This window comes from Armigeres subalbatus, chromosome 1, assembly GCF_024139115.2.
Source record: "Armigeres subalbatus isolate Guangzhou_Male chromosome 1, GZ_Asu_2, whole genome shotgun sequence".
Taxonomy (NCBI): domain Eukaryota; kingdom Metazoa; phylum Arthropoda; class Insecta; order Diptera; family Culicidae; genus Armigeres; species Armigeres subalbatus.
The window spans coordinates 55070718-55083476 of record NC_085139.1 but is presented as its reverse complement, the minus strand read 5'-3'; the positions used below and the strand labels follow the sequence as shown (position 1 = coordinate 55083476).

At 40.8% G+C, this 12759-nt stretch overlaps 1 protein-coding gene across 2 annotated transcripts in view; it reads left to right on the top strand.

The window, feature by feature from the left end:
• LOC134225762 (probable maleylacetoacetate isomerase 2) overlaps positions 1 to 12759 on the top strand; it is a 165307-nt gene that overhangs the window by 91439 nt on the left and 61109 nt on the right. The window lies entirely within an intron of this gene.

Sequence of the window (12759 nt, the reverse complement as noted above, 5' to 3'; positions counted from 1 at the left end):
CATAAGTGGAAATAATCCAGTTGTCAGACTTGCGTAACATCAAAGAAGGAAATGCCAAGAAAAGTTTCGCGAAGCACCCAAAGCTTAAGAATAAAATTTAACCAAAACTTAACCCGCTTTTGACAAAAATCTTTTCATTTTATTTCTCCATCTCATTCTTCTAAATTTAACGCCTTGCCAAGGCCTGTCTTTCACCAAACTCCTTCAACTTAGCGCTGAATTGGTTAGTGGGTGGTGATTTCGCACTGATCGCAACCGTCTCCTCCGGTGCACATTCTTGGTCCGGTCTCTGTAGTTGATATCCCATGAAAACATGGTGCCACCGAACCGTGAACTCGTGATACCACTCAATCTCGTACTCAACGTTGGCCCTGAGGATTTCAATATCATCCAGTTCTTCATCTAACCATCCGCGGAATCCCAGCCACACATTCTGGTAGTATTCCAATTCATCCTGAAGCTCGAACACAGTGTCAGCCATATTATCTAGGAACTGATTTCTGCCAAGAGTTTGCACCGTTTGGTAGATGGCTCGGGTGTTCTCTCGTTGAGCATACGAAGCGATCGGATTGAAACGATAGAGGGCATCGCGACTCATGTACCAGTCCACATAGTACGCCAAGCTGTTTATATCCAACGATGCGTACCACACGTACCAATCGAAATCCGGCCGGAGGAGCTCCAAACACTCCGGGGTGGCCAACTCGTGCGCCTCGATCTGTGCCCAGTAGTCGGCGGTAATGTTGCGCATCTCGACGGTCAGGTTGCCCAGGCCGTCCAGCGCCCGGTGGATCACTTCACCCCGTAGGATGTTATTTTTGGCGCGATATTCCTGCAGTTCGAACTCAATGCCATGGCTGAGGTTGCTGAACTGCTCTTGGAAGTCCACAATGGGTGATGTGGCTAGAGCTCCACATATGAACAAAGAGAAAAGGATTCCAGTGATTTGAAACATTTCGAAGGGAGATTCGATATGTACTGATTTGCCATTTAAATGTTGCCATTTATATCAGCCTTAATGAAGTGAATATGGCGCTACCAAAATCTCAGATAAGGAGGCCTATAGCAGATTACCAGTTTTAGGAAGTTGCGCGATTTGCACTGCGCTATCGGCGATTGTATGATTATCGATTACTCATGCGAACACCTCAGACATAACAATGCAATAACTGTATCACAGAAGTTATATATTATCGATTTCAGTTTTAAATCACGCATATTTTTACGATAGGGAACTGCACGTAACATTTTTCAGCGGTCAAATGAGTTACTTATAGAGATGTGTGCCATCGCCAATAGTTTTTCGGCATAACATCGCCGCATCACTTGGTCAGATGCAGTAAATTTGACCACAGCTTCTTTTTAGCGATATAAGTCCAACAAGTGTTGCTTTATTCGTCCCCAATCATACCATTTCGAAAAAATTGTATACATTTTTTAAAGATCAATACTTTCGCTCCCTGTATAGCAATATGGGTCTCAAACTTCAGCATTTATGGACAAATCCAATCCAAATCCAATCCAAATCCAATCCAAATCCAATCCAAATCCAATCCAAATCCAATCTAATTACTTACTTACTTACGGATCCTGTACACCTCCGGTGGTGCAAAGGGCCGACTTGAAAGATCTCCATCCTGAGCGTTGCCCGGCTATCGCTTTAACCTGTTGCCAGGTTAGATTTCGGTCGACTTCTTTTATTTCTTTATTGAGGCTTCGCCGCCATGAGCCTCTGGGTCTGCCTCTGCTGCGATGTCCCGCTGGGTTCCACTTCCGATCCCGAATTTCTGTTGCTATCGGCCTCTGGTGACAACGACGATGGAGCTCATTGTTTGAGATCCAGTTGTGAGGCCACCAGGCCCGAATTATATACCGCAGGCATCTGTTAATGAACACCTGCAGCCGTTGAGTGTTCTCCACTGATACACACCATGTTTCGCTAGCGTATAACAGCACAGATTTCACGTTAGAGTTGAAAATTCGTATTTTGGTGCGTTCACTTATCTGCCTGTTTTTCCAGATATTTCTTAAACTCGCAAAGGCAGCCCTTGCTTTCTTGATCCGTGCGCCTATGTCGATCTTGGTACCGCCGTCCGACGCCATTTGGCAAATCCAATCTAATCCAAATCCAAATCTAATCCAAATCCAACCCAAATCCAATCCAAATCCAATCCAAATCCAAATCCAATCCAAATCCAAATCCAATCCAAATCCAAATCCAAATCCAATCCAAATCCAATCCAAATCCAATCTAATCCAAATCCAAATCTAATCCAAATCCAACCCAAATCCAATCCAAATCCAATCCAAATCCAAATCCAATCCAAATCCAAATACAAATCCAATCCAAATCCAATCCAAATCCAACCCAAATCCAAATCCAATCCAAATCCAAATACAAATCCAATCCAAATCCAATCCAAATCCAATCCAAATCCAAATCCAATCCAAATCCAAATACAAATCCAATCCAAATCCAATCCAAATCCAATCCAAATCCAATCCAAATTCAATACAAATTCAATCCAAATCCAAAACAAAATACAATCCAAATCCAATCCAAATCCAATTCAATTCCAATTCATATCCAATCCAAATCCAACCCAAATCCAATCCAGATCCAATCCAGATCCAATCCAAATCCAATCCAAATCCAATTCAAATCCAATCCAAATCCAATTTAAATCCAATCCAAATCCAATCCAAATCCAACCCAAACCAAATCCAATCCAAATCCAATCCAATCCAAATCAAATCCAAAACCAAATCCAATTCAGATCCAATCCTAATCCAATCCAATCCAATCCAAATCCAATCCAAATCCAATCCAAATCCAATCCAAATCCAAATCCAAATCCAAATCCAATCCAAATCCAAACCAATCCAAACCATTCCAAATCCAATCTAAACCAATCCAAACCAACCAATCCAATCCAATCCAACCAAACCAATCCAAACCAACCAAACCAATCCAAACCAATCCAAACCAATCCAAACCAATCCAAACCAATCCAAACCAATCCAAACCAATCCAAATCCAATCCAAACCAATCCAAACCAATCCAAACCAAACCAAACCAATCCAAACCAATCCAAACCATTCCAAACCAAAGCAATCCAAACCAATCCAAACCAATCCAACCAATCCAACCAAACCAATCCAAACCAATCCAAACCAATCCAAACCAATCCAATCCAAACCAATCCAAACCAATCCAAACCAATCCAATCCAAACCAATCCAAACCAATCCAAACCAATCCAAACCAATCCAAACCAACCAAACCAACCAAACCAATCCAAACAAACCAAACCAATCCAAACCAACCAAACCAATCCAAACCAATCCAACCAAACCAACCAACCAATCCAAACCAATCCAAATCCAATCCAAACCAACCAAACCAACCAACCAATCCAAACCAATCCAAACCAACCAAACCAATCCAAACCAACCAAACCAATCCAAACCAATCCAAACCAACCAAACCAATCCAAACCAATCCAAACCAATCCAAACCAACCAAACCAATCCAAACCAACCAAACCAATCCAAACCAACCAAACCAATCCAAACCAATCCAAACCAATCCAAACCAATCCAAACCAACCAAACCAACCAATCCAAACCAATCCAAACCAATCCAAACCAATCCAACCAATCCAAACCAATCCAAACCAACCAAACCAATCCAATCCAATCCAAACCAATCCAAATCCAATCCAAATCCAATCCAATCCAACCAAACCAATCCAAACCAAATCCAACCAAACCAACCAAACCAACCAACCAAACCAATCCAAACCAAACCAACCAATCCAAACCAATCCAAACCAATCCAAACCAACCAAACCAACCAAACCAATCCAACCAATCCAAACCAATCCAAACCAATCCAAACCAATCCAAACCAATCCAAACCAATCCAAACCAATCCAAACCAACCAAACCAATCCAAACCAATCCAACCAATCCAACCAAACCAACCAAACCAACCAAACCAATCCAAACCAACCAAACCAACCAAACCAATCCAAACCAATCCAAACCAATCCAAACCAATCCAAACCAACCAAACCAATCCAAACCAACCAAACCAATCCAAACCAATCCAAACCAATCCAAATCAAACCAATCAACCAATCCAAACCAATCCAAACCAATCCAAACCAATCCAAATCCAACCAAACCAATCCAAACCAATCCAAACCAATCCAAACCAATCCAAATCCAATCCAAACCAATCCAAACCAATCCAAACCAATCCAACCAATCCAAACCAATCCAAATCCAATCCAACCAATCCAACCAAACCAACCAATCCAACCAAACCAATCCAAATCCAAACCAACCAAACCAAATCCAAACCAATCCAAACCAATCAAACCAAACCAACCAAACCAACCAAACCAACCAACCAATCCAAACCAATCCAAACCAACCAAACCAATCCAAACCAATCCAATCCAACCAAACCAATCCAAACCAACCAAACCAACCAAACCAACCAAACCAACCAAACCAATCCAAACCAATCCAAACCAATCCAACCAATCCAATCCAAACCAATCCAAACCAATCCAAACCAATCCAAACCAACCAAACCAATCCAACCAATCCAAACCAATCCAAACCAATCCAATCCAACCAATCCAAACCAATCCAAACCAATCCAAACCAATCAAACCAATCCAAACCAACCAAACCCAATCCAAACCAATCCAAATCCAATCCAAACCAATCCAAACCAATCCAAACCAATCCAATCCAAATCCAATCCAAACCAATCCAAACCAATCCCAAACCAAATCAAATCCAATCCAAATCTAATCCAAACCAATCCAAACCAATCCAAATCCAATCCAAACCAAACCAAATCCTAATCCAATCCAAACCAATCCAAACCAATCCAAACCAAACCAATCCAAACCAATCCAAACCAATCCAAATCCAAACCAATCCAAACCAAACCAAACCAAACCAATCCAAACCAATCCAAACCAAACCAACCAAACCAATCCAAACCAAACCAAACCAATCCAAACCAACCAAACCAACCAAACCAATCCAAACCAAACCAATCCAAACCAATCCAAACCAATCCAAACCAATCCAACCAAACCAATCCAAACCAATCCAAACCAATCCAAACCAATCCAACCAATCCAAACCAATCCAAACCAATCCAAACCAATCCAAACCAACCAATCCAACCAATCCAAACCAATCCAAACCAATCCAAACCAATCCAAACCAATCCAACCAATCCAACCAAACCAATCCAACCAACCAATCCAAACCAACCAACCAATCCAATCCAATCCAAACCAATCCAAACCAACCCAACCAACCAATCCAAACCAATCCAACCAAATCCAAACCAATCCAACCAAATCCAACCAAACCAATCCAATCCAACCAATCCAAACCAAACCAATCCAACCAATCCAACCAAACCAAACCAATCCAAACCAACCAAACCAATCCAAACCAATCCAAACCAACCAATCCAAACCAACCAAACCAATCCAACCAAACCAATCCAAACCAACCAAATCCAACCAATCCAAATCCAACCAATCCAACCAATCCAAACCAACCAAACCAAACCAAACCAATCCAATCCAATCCAAACCAACCAATCCAAACCAATCCAAACCAACCAAACCAATCCAAACCAATCCAAACCAATCCAACCAACCAAACCAATCCAAACCAATCCAAACCAATCCAAATCCAAACCAATCCAATCCAACCAATCCAAACCAACCAAACCAATCCAAACCAATCCAATCCAATCCAAACCAATCCAAACCAACCAAACCAATCCAACCAATCCAAACCAATCCAAACCAATCCAACCAAACCAACCAAACCAAACCAACCAACCAATCCAACCAATCCAAACCAACTAAACCAATCCAAACCAATCCAAACCAACCCAAACCAAACCAATCCAATCCAAACCAATCCAAACCAATCCAACCAACCAAACCAATCCAAACCAATCCAAACCAATCCAAACCAACCAAACCAACCAAACCAATCCAAACCAATCCAAACCAAACCAAACCAATCCAAACCAATCCAAACCAATCCAAACCAATCCAAACCAATCCAAACCAATCAAACCAATCAAACCAACCAATCCAAACCAATCCAAATCCAATCCAACCAATCCAAATCCAATCCAAACCAACCAAATCCAACCAAAACCAATCCAAACCAATCCAAACCAACCAAACCAATCCAAACCAACCAAACCAATCCAAAACCCAACCAAACCAACCAAACCAATCCAAACCAATCCAAACCAATCCAACCAAACCAATCCAAACCAATCCAAATCCAATCCAACCAATCCAACCAAACCAATCCAAACCAATCCAAACCAATCCAAACCAATCAACCAAACCAATCCAAACCAATCCAAATCCAATCCAAACCAATCCAAACCAATCCAAACCAACCAATCCAAACCAACCAAACCAATCCAACCAACCAAATCCAAACCAATCCAAACCAACCAAACCAATCCAAACCATTCCAAACCAATCCAACCAAACCAACCAATCCAACCAATCCAAACCAATCCAACCAAACCAATCCAATCCAAATCCAATCCAAACCAATCCAAATCCAACCAAACCAAACCAACCAAACCAATCCAAACCAATCCAAACCAATCCAAACCAATCCAAACCAACCAAACCAATCCAAACCAATCCAAACCAATCCAAACCAACCAATCCAACCAACCAAACCAATCCAAACCAACCAATCCAAACCAACCCAAACCAATCCAAACCAACCAAACCCAAACCAATCCAAACCAATCCAAACCAATCCAAACCAATCCAAACCAAATCCAACCAAACCAATCCAAACCAATCCAAACCAATCCAAACCAATCCAATCCAAATCCAACCCAACCAATCCAAACCAACCAACCAAACCAACCAATCCAAACCAATCCAAACCAACCAAACCAAACCAAATCCAAACCAACCAAACCAATCCAAACCAATCCAACCAATCCAAATCCAATCCAAACCAATCCAAACCAATCCAACCAAACCAATCCAAACCAACCAACCAAACCAAATCCAACCAAACCAATCCAAACCAATCCAACCAATCCAACCAATCCAAACCAATCCAAATCCAATCCAACCAACCAAACCAAACCAACCAATCCAAACCAACCCAAACCAATCCAAACCAATCCAAACCAATCCAATCCAAACCAAACCAATCCAACCAACCCAAACCAATCCAACCAACCAATCCAACCAAACCAAACCAAACCAATCCAAACCAATCCAAACCAATCCAAACCAATCCAATCCAACCAAACCAATCCAAACCAACCAATCCAACCAATCCAAACCAATCCAAACCAATCAAACCAATCCAAACCAAACCAATCCAAACCAATCCAAACCAATCCAAACCAAACCAATCCAAATCCAATCCAATCCAAACCAATCCAAACCAATCCAAACCAATCCAACCAACCAATCCAAACCAATCCAACCAATCCAAACCAATCCAAACCAATCCAAACCAACCAAACCAATCCAAACCAATCCAAACCAATCCAAACCAATCCAAACCAATCCAAACCAACCAATCCAAACCAATCCAAACCAACCAAACCAATCCAAACCAATCCAACCAATCCAAACCAATCCAACCAATCCAATCCAATCCAATCCAAACCAATCCAAACCAATCCAAACCAACCAAACCAATCCAACCAACCAAACCAATCCAAACCAATCCAAACCAACCAACCAACCAATCCAAACCAATCCAACCAATCCAAACCAATCCAAACCAACCAAACCAATCCAACCAATCCAAATCCAATCCAAACCAATCCAAACCAATCCAAACCAACCAAAACCAATCCAAACCAATCCAAACCAATCCAAACCAATCTAAACCAACCAAACCAATCCAAACCAATCCAAACCAACCAAACCAAACCAATCCAAACCAATCCAAACCAATCCAAACCAACCAAACCAATCCAACCAATCCAAACCAACCAAACCAACCAACCAATCCAAACCAAACCAAACCAATCCAAACCAATCCAAACCAATCCAACCAAACCAATCCAAACCAATCCAAACCAAACCCAAACCAATCCAAACCAACCAAACCAATCCAAACCAAACCAAATCCAAACCAATCCAAACCAATCCAACCAACCAAACCAATCCAAACCAATCCAAACCAACCAAACCAATCCAATCCAAACCAATCCAAACCAATCCAACCAAACCAACCAAACCAATCCAAACCAAACCAACCAAACCAAACCAATCCAACCAATCCAAACCAAACCAAACCAAACCAATCCAAACCAATCCAACCAATCCAAACCAACCAAACCAATCCAAACCAATCCAAACCAAACCAATCCAAACCAATCCAAACCAATCCAAACCAATCCAAATCCAATCCAAACCAACCAATCCAAACCAATCCAAAACCAATCCAAACCAATCCAAACCAATCCAAACCAACCAAACCAATCCAACCAATCCAAACCAATCCAAACCAATCCAAACCAAACCCAAACCAAACCAATCCAAACCAATCCAAACCAAACCAACCAAACCAATCCAATCCAAACCAATCCAAACCAACCAAACCAATCCAAACCAAACCAATCCAAACCAATCCAAACCAACCAAACCAATCCAAACCAATCCAACCAACCAATCCAACCAACCAAACCAATCCAAACCAATCCAAACCAATCCAATCCAAACCAATCCAACCAATCCAAACCAATCCAAATCCAATCCAAACCAATCCAAACCAATCCAACCAACCAAACCAATCCAAACCAATCCAAACCAATCCAAATCCAACCAACCAATCCAACCAACCAATCCAAACCAATCCAAACCAATCCAACCAACCAAACCAATCCAAACCAATCCAAACCAATCCAACCAATCCAAACCAATCCAAACCAATCCAACCAAACCAATCCAAACCAATCCAAATCCAATCCAAACCAATCCAAACCAATCCAAACCAACCAAACCAATCCAAACCAATCCAAACCAATCCAAACCAATCCAAACCAATCAAACCAATCCAAACCAATCCAAATCCAATCCAAATCCAATCCAACCAACCAAACCAATCCAAACCAATCCAAACCAATCCAACCAATCCAAACCAATCCAAACCAATCCAAACCAATCCAAACCAATCCAAACCAAACCAACCAAACCAATCCAAACCAATCCAACCAACCAATCCAACCAATCCAAACCAAACCAATCCAAACCAAATCCAAATCCAAATTCCAACCAAACCAATCCAAACCAATCCAACCAATCCAAACCAATCCAAACCAATCCAACCAATCCAAACCAATCCAAACCAATCCAAACCAATCCAAACCAATCCAAACCAATCCAAACCAATCCAACCAACCCAAATCCAATCCAAACCAATCCAAACCAATCCAAACCAATCCAAACCAACCCAAACCAACCAAACCAATCCAAACCAATCCAAATCCAATCCAACCAAACCAATCCAAACCAATCCAAACCAACCAAACCAAACCAATCCAAACCATTCCAAATTCAATCCAAACCAATCCAAACCATTCCAAACCAATCCAAACCCATCGCAACCAATCCAAATCCAATCCAAATCCAATCCAAATCCAATCCAAATCCAATCCAAATCCAATCCAAATCCAATCCAAATCCAATCCAAATCCAATCCAAATACAATCCAAATCCAAACCAATCCAAACCATTCCAAATTCAATCTAAATCCAATCGCAATCCAATCCAAATCCAATCCAAATCCAATCCAAATCCAATCCAAGTCCAATCCAAATCCAATCCAAATCCAATCCAAATCCAATCCAAATCCAATCCAAATCCAATCCAAATCCAATCCAAATCCAATCCAAATCCAATCCAAATCCAATCCAATCCAAATCGAATCCAAATAGAAGATGCGGATTGGGAAAAATTCCAAAATAACATTAACATTGAGACGAAAAATGATGTCATCGATCAAGTAGAAGAAATAACTAAACAAATAATAATAGCAGCAGAACAATCAATTCCAAAAACTAAACCAACAACTTCTGGAAAACGTGTGCCATGGTGGAGCAAAGAAGTAGCCACAGCTGTAAAAACTAGAAGAAAAGCTCTACGTTAACTTAAAAATAACAAGAACAAACCTCCAAGCCCGCAACTAATATACGAATATCAAGACGCCAATGACAGAGCACAAAAAATCATCACAGAAGCAAAAACTAGCTCTTGGAAAGAATTCGTCAGCAAATTCAACGTTCATACTCCGGCCAAAGAGATGTGGAGCAATTTTAGGAAAATTCAGGAAAATACCAATCATCAGCTATCAGAGAAATCAACTTTAACGGCCAACGCATGAACACAAACATGGAAATAGCAAACAGTCTAGCTGACCACTTTGGAAAATATCAAGCGATAAAGAGTACAATCAAAACTTTATACCATTGAAGAACAGGATCGAGTAAACACCTCTAGAAATAAGAAATGAAGATACAGCAGAGTACAACGCACCATTCTCCAAAACGAACTAGCAGAGGCAATGGAAGGATTAAAAGGGTCATCTCCTGGTCCAGACAACATACACTATGCCATGATCACTCATTTGCCAGTAGAATATAAGAACCTCTTGTTGAAAACATACAACTGGTTGTGGAATGAATCCATGTACCCAGTTAGTTGGACCAAATCATTCGTAGTACCTATTTACAAAGGAAAAGGGAAAGAAACAACCCTGGAAACTATAGACCTATTTACCTAAACAGTTGTCTTGGAAAGATCATGGAAAGAATGATCAACAACAGGCTAATGTTCATCTTAGAAGAAAAAATCTAATCAATCAACACCAGTATGCCTTTTAGGAAAGGTAGATCTACTACCGATTATCTGGGCCATTTTGACAACATCGTGAGAGAAGCAATGCATAAAAAGCGGCTAACACAAGCAGTTTTTCTGGATATTAAAAAGCCTACGACACAACCTGGCGCAGATTAGTTCTGAATAGAATAAGCGAATGGAAAATAGGAGGGAACCTCATCAAATGTCTTCAATAAATGCTGATGAAAAGGAGCTTCAAAGTTAATGTAAACGGCACATACTCCCGCGACACGCTAATGGAAATGGTTTGTGTCAAGGATCAGTTATAAGCGTGACCCTGTTCTTGATAGCTATAGACACCATATGCTCAGACCTACCACCAAACGTCCAAGTCTTACTTTATGCAGATGACGTAGCTTTGATCTCCAGCGACAGTAACCAGAAGAAAATAGCTAAAAACCTGCAACTTGCTTTGAAAAATTGAAACTTGGGAAACCCACACTGGATTCAAGATCTCAGCCGAAAATGTGCAACCGTAGTATTCAAAAAAGCGAGATCAAAAAACAAGCCAACGTAAACCTTAAAATTAATAACGACATAATACCGTACAAGCTCAGTCATAAATGTCTTGGAGTAACACTAGACCAACATCTAACATTCAAAATACACATCGAAGAAATAAAGGCAGCATGCCAGCAAAGAATACAGTTTTACGTTGCACAACCACCAAACAATGGGGTGCAGACCGGCAAACTTTATCAAAAATATACAAATCAGCTGTACTAGAGAAAATGCTGTACGGCGCGCCAATCATCTCCTCAACCTGTGAATCTACAATGAAGCAGCTAGAGAGCATACATAACCAAGGACTGCGAATAATAACAGGAGCTTTTCAAACCAGCCCAATAGAAAGCCTACAAGCTGAATCGGGTATACCAAGTCTTAGAAGTTTTTTCAGTCAAAGACTCGCTATCTTCGCAACAAAGCAAACAAACAATGAACAGGCTTTAACAAATAGTGCAACAGACGAAGAGAATAACAACAGCTCAGGAGAATTGTGGCCCAAGGCCCAGCATCAGAGCCAAACAATATCAGAACAAGAAGCAAGAATATTATCGAAAATATTGGAATTCCTCTACCACCAAGCAAATCCCTAAATATACCAAAACTCCGCCATGGATAAGAAAAGACATTCTAATAGACAAAGCAATGATGTCCGCTAGTAGAAACGGGAAAAACCCAAATGAACTTAAAAAACTGTTTGCTGAAAGAATCCACACCAAATATAAGTTCTGCAAGCTGACATACACGGACGGATCAAAAAACGACTCTAAAACGGGATACAGCATAGTAACCGACGAAGGAATCATACGCAAGCGAACCCATAGTCTACTCAGTATTTATAGTGTGGAGAGCCTTGCAATAATAGAGGCCCTAAACTGGATTTCAAACCAGGAAAGAGTAGGCGCATATATTATTTGCACCGACTCTTTAAGTGTTGTCACATCACTAGAAAAGAAGAAAATCAGAACCAGCTTGAAAGACGAGATAGTTCATCTGTACACCAACATAGGGAAGAAAGGTACATCGGTAACATTCATGTGGGTCCCTAGTCACATAGGCATCCCAGGAAATGAGAAAGCGGACAAAGAAGCAAAGAGTGCGCTAGAGATGAGCACAATTACGCGGAAAACAGTTGATCACCGCGAAATAAAACCATCATTAAAAATAGTATGACTAAAAATGGGAATCCGAATGGAATTCAACACCCCACAACAAACTTAGAGAGATAACAAACACTACCAAACCATTCAAAGAGGCGCTAACAGGAAATCGCAAAGAAGATGTCATACTCAGC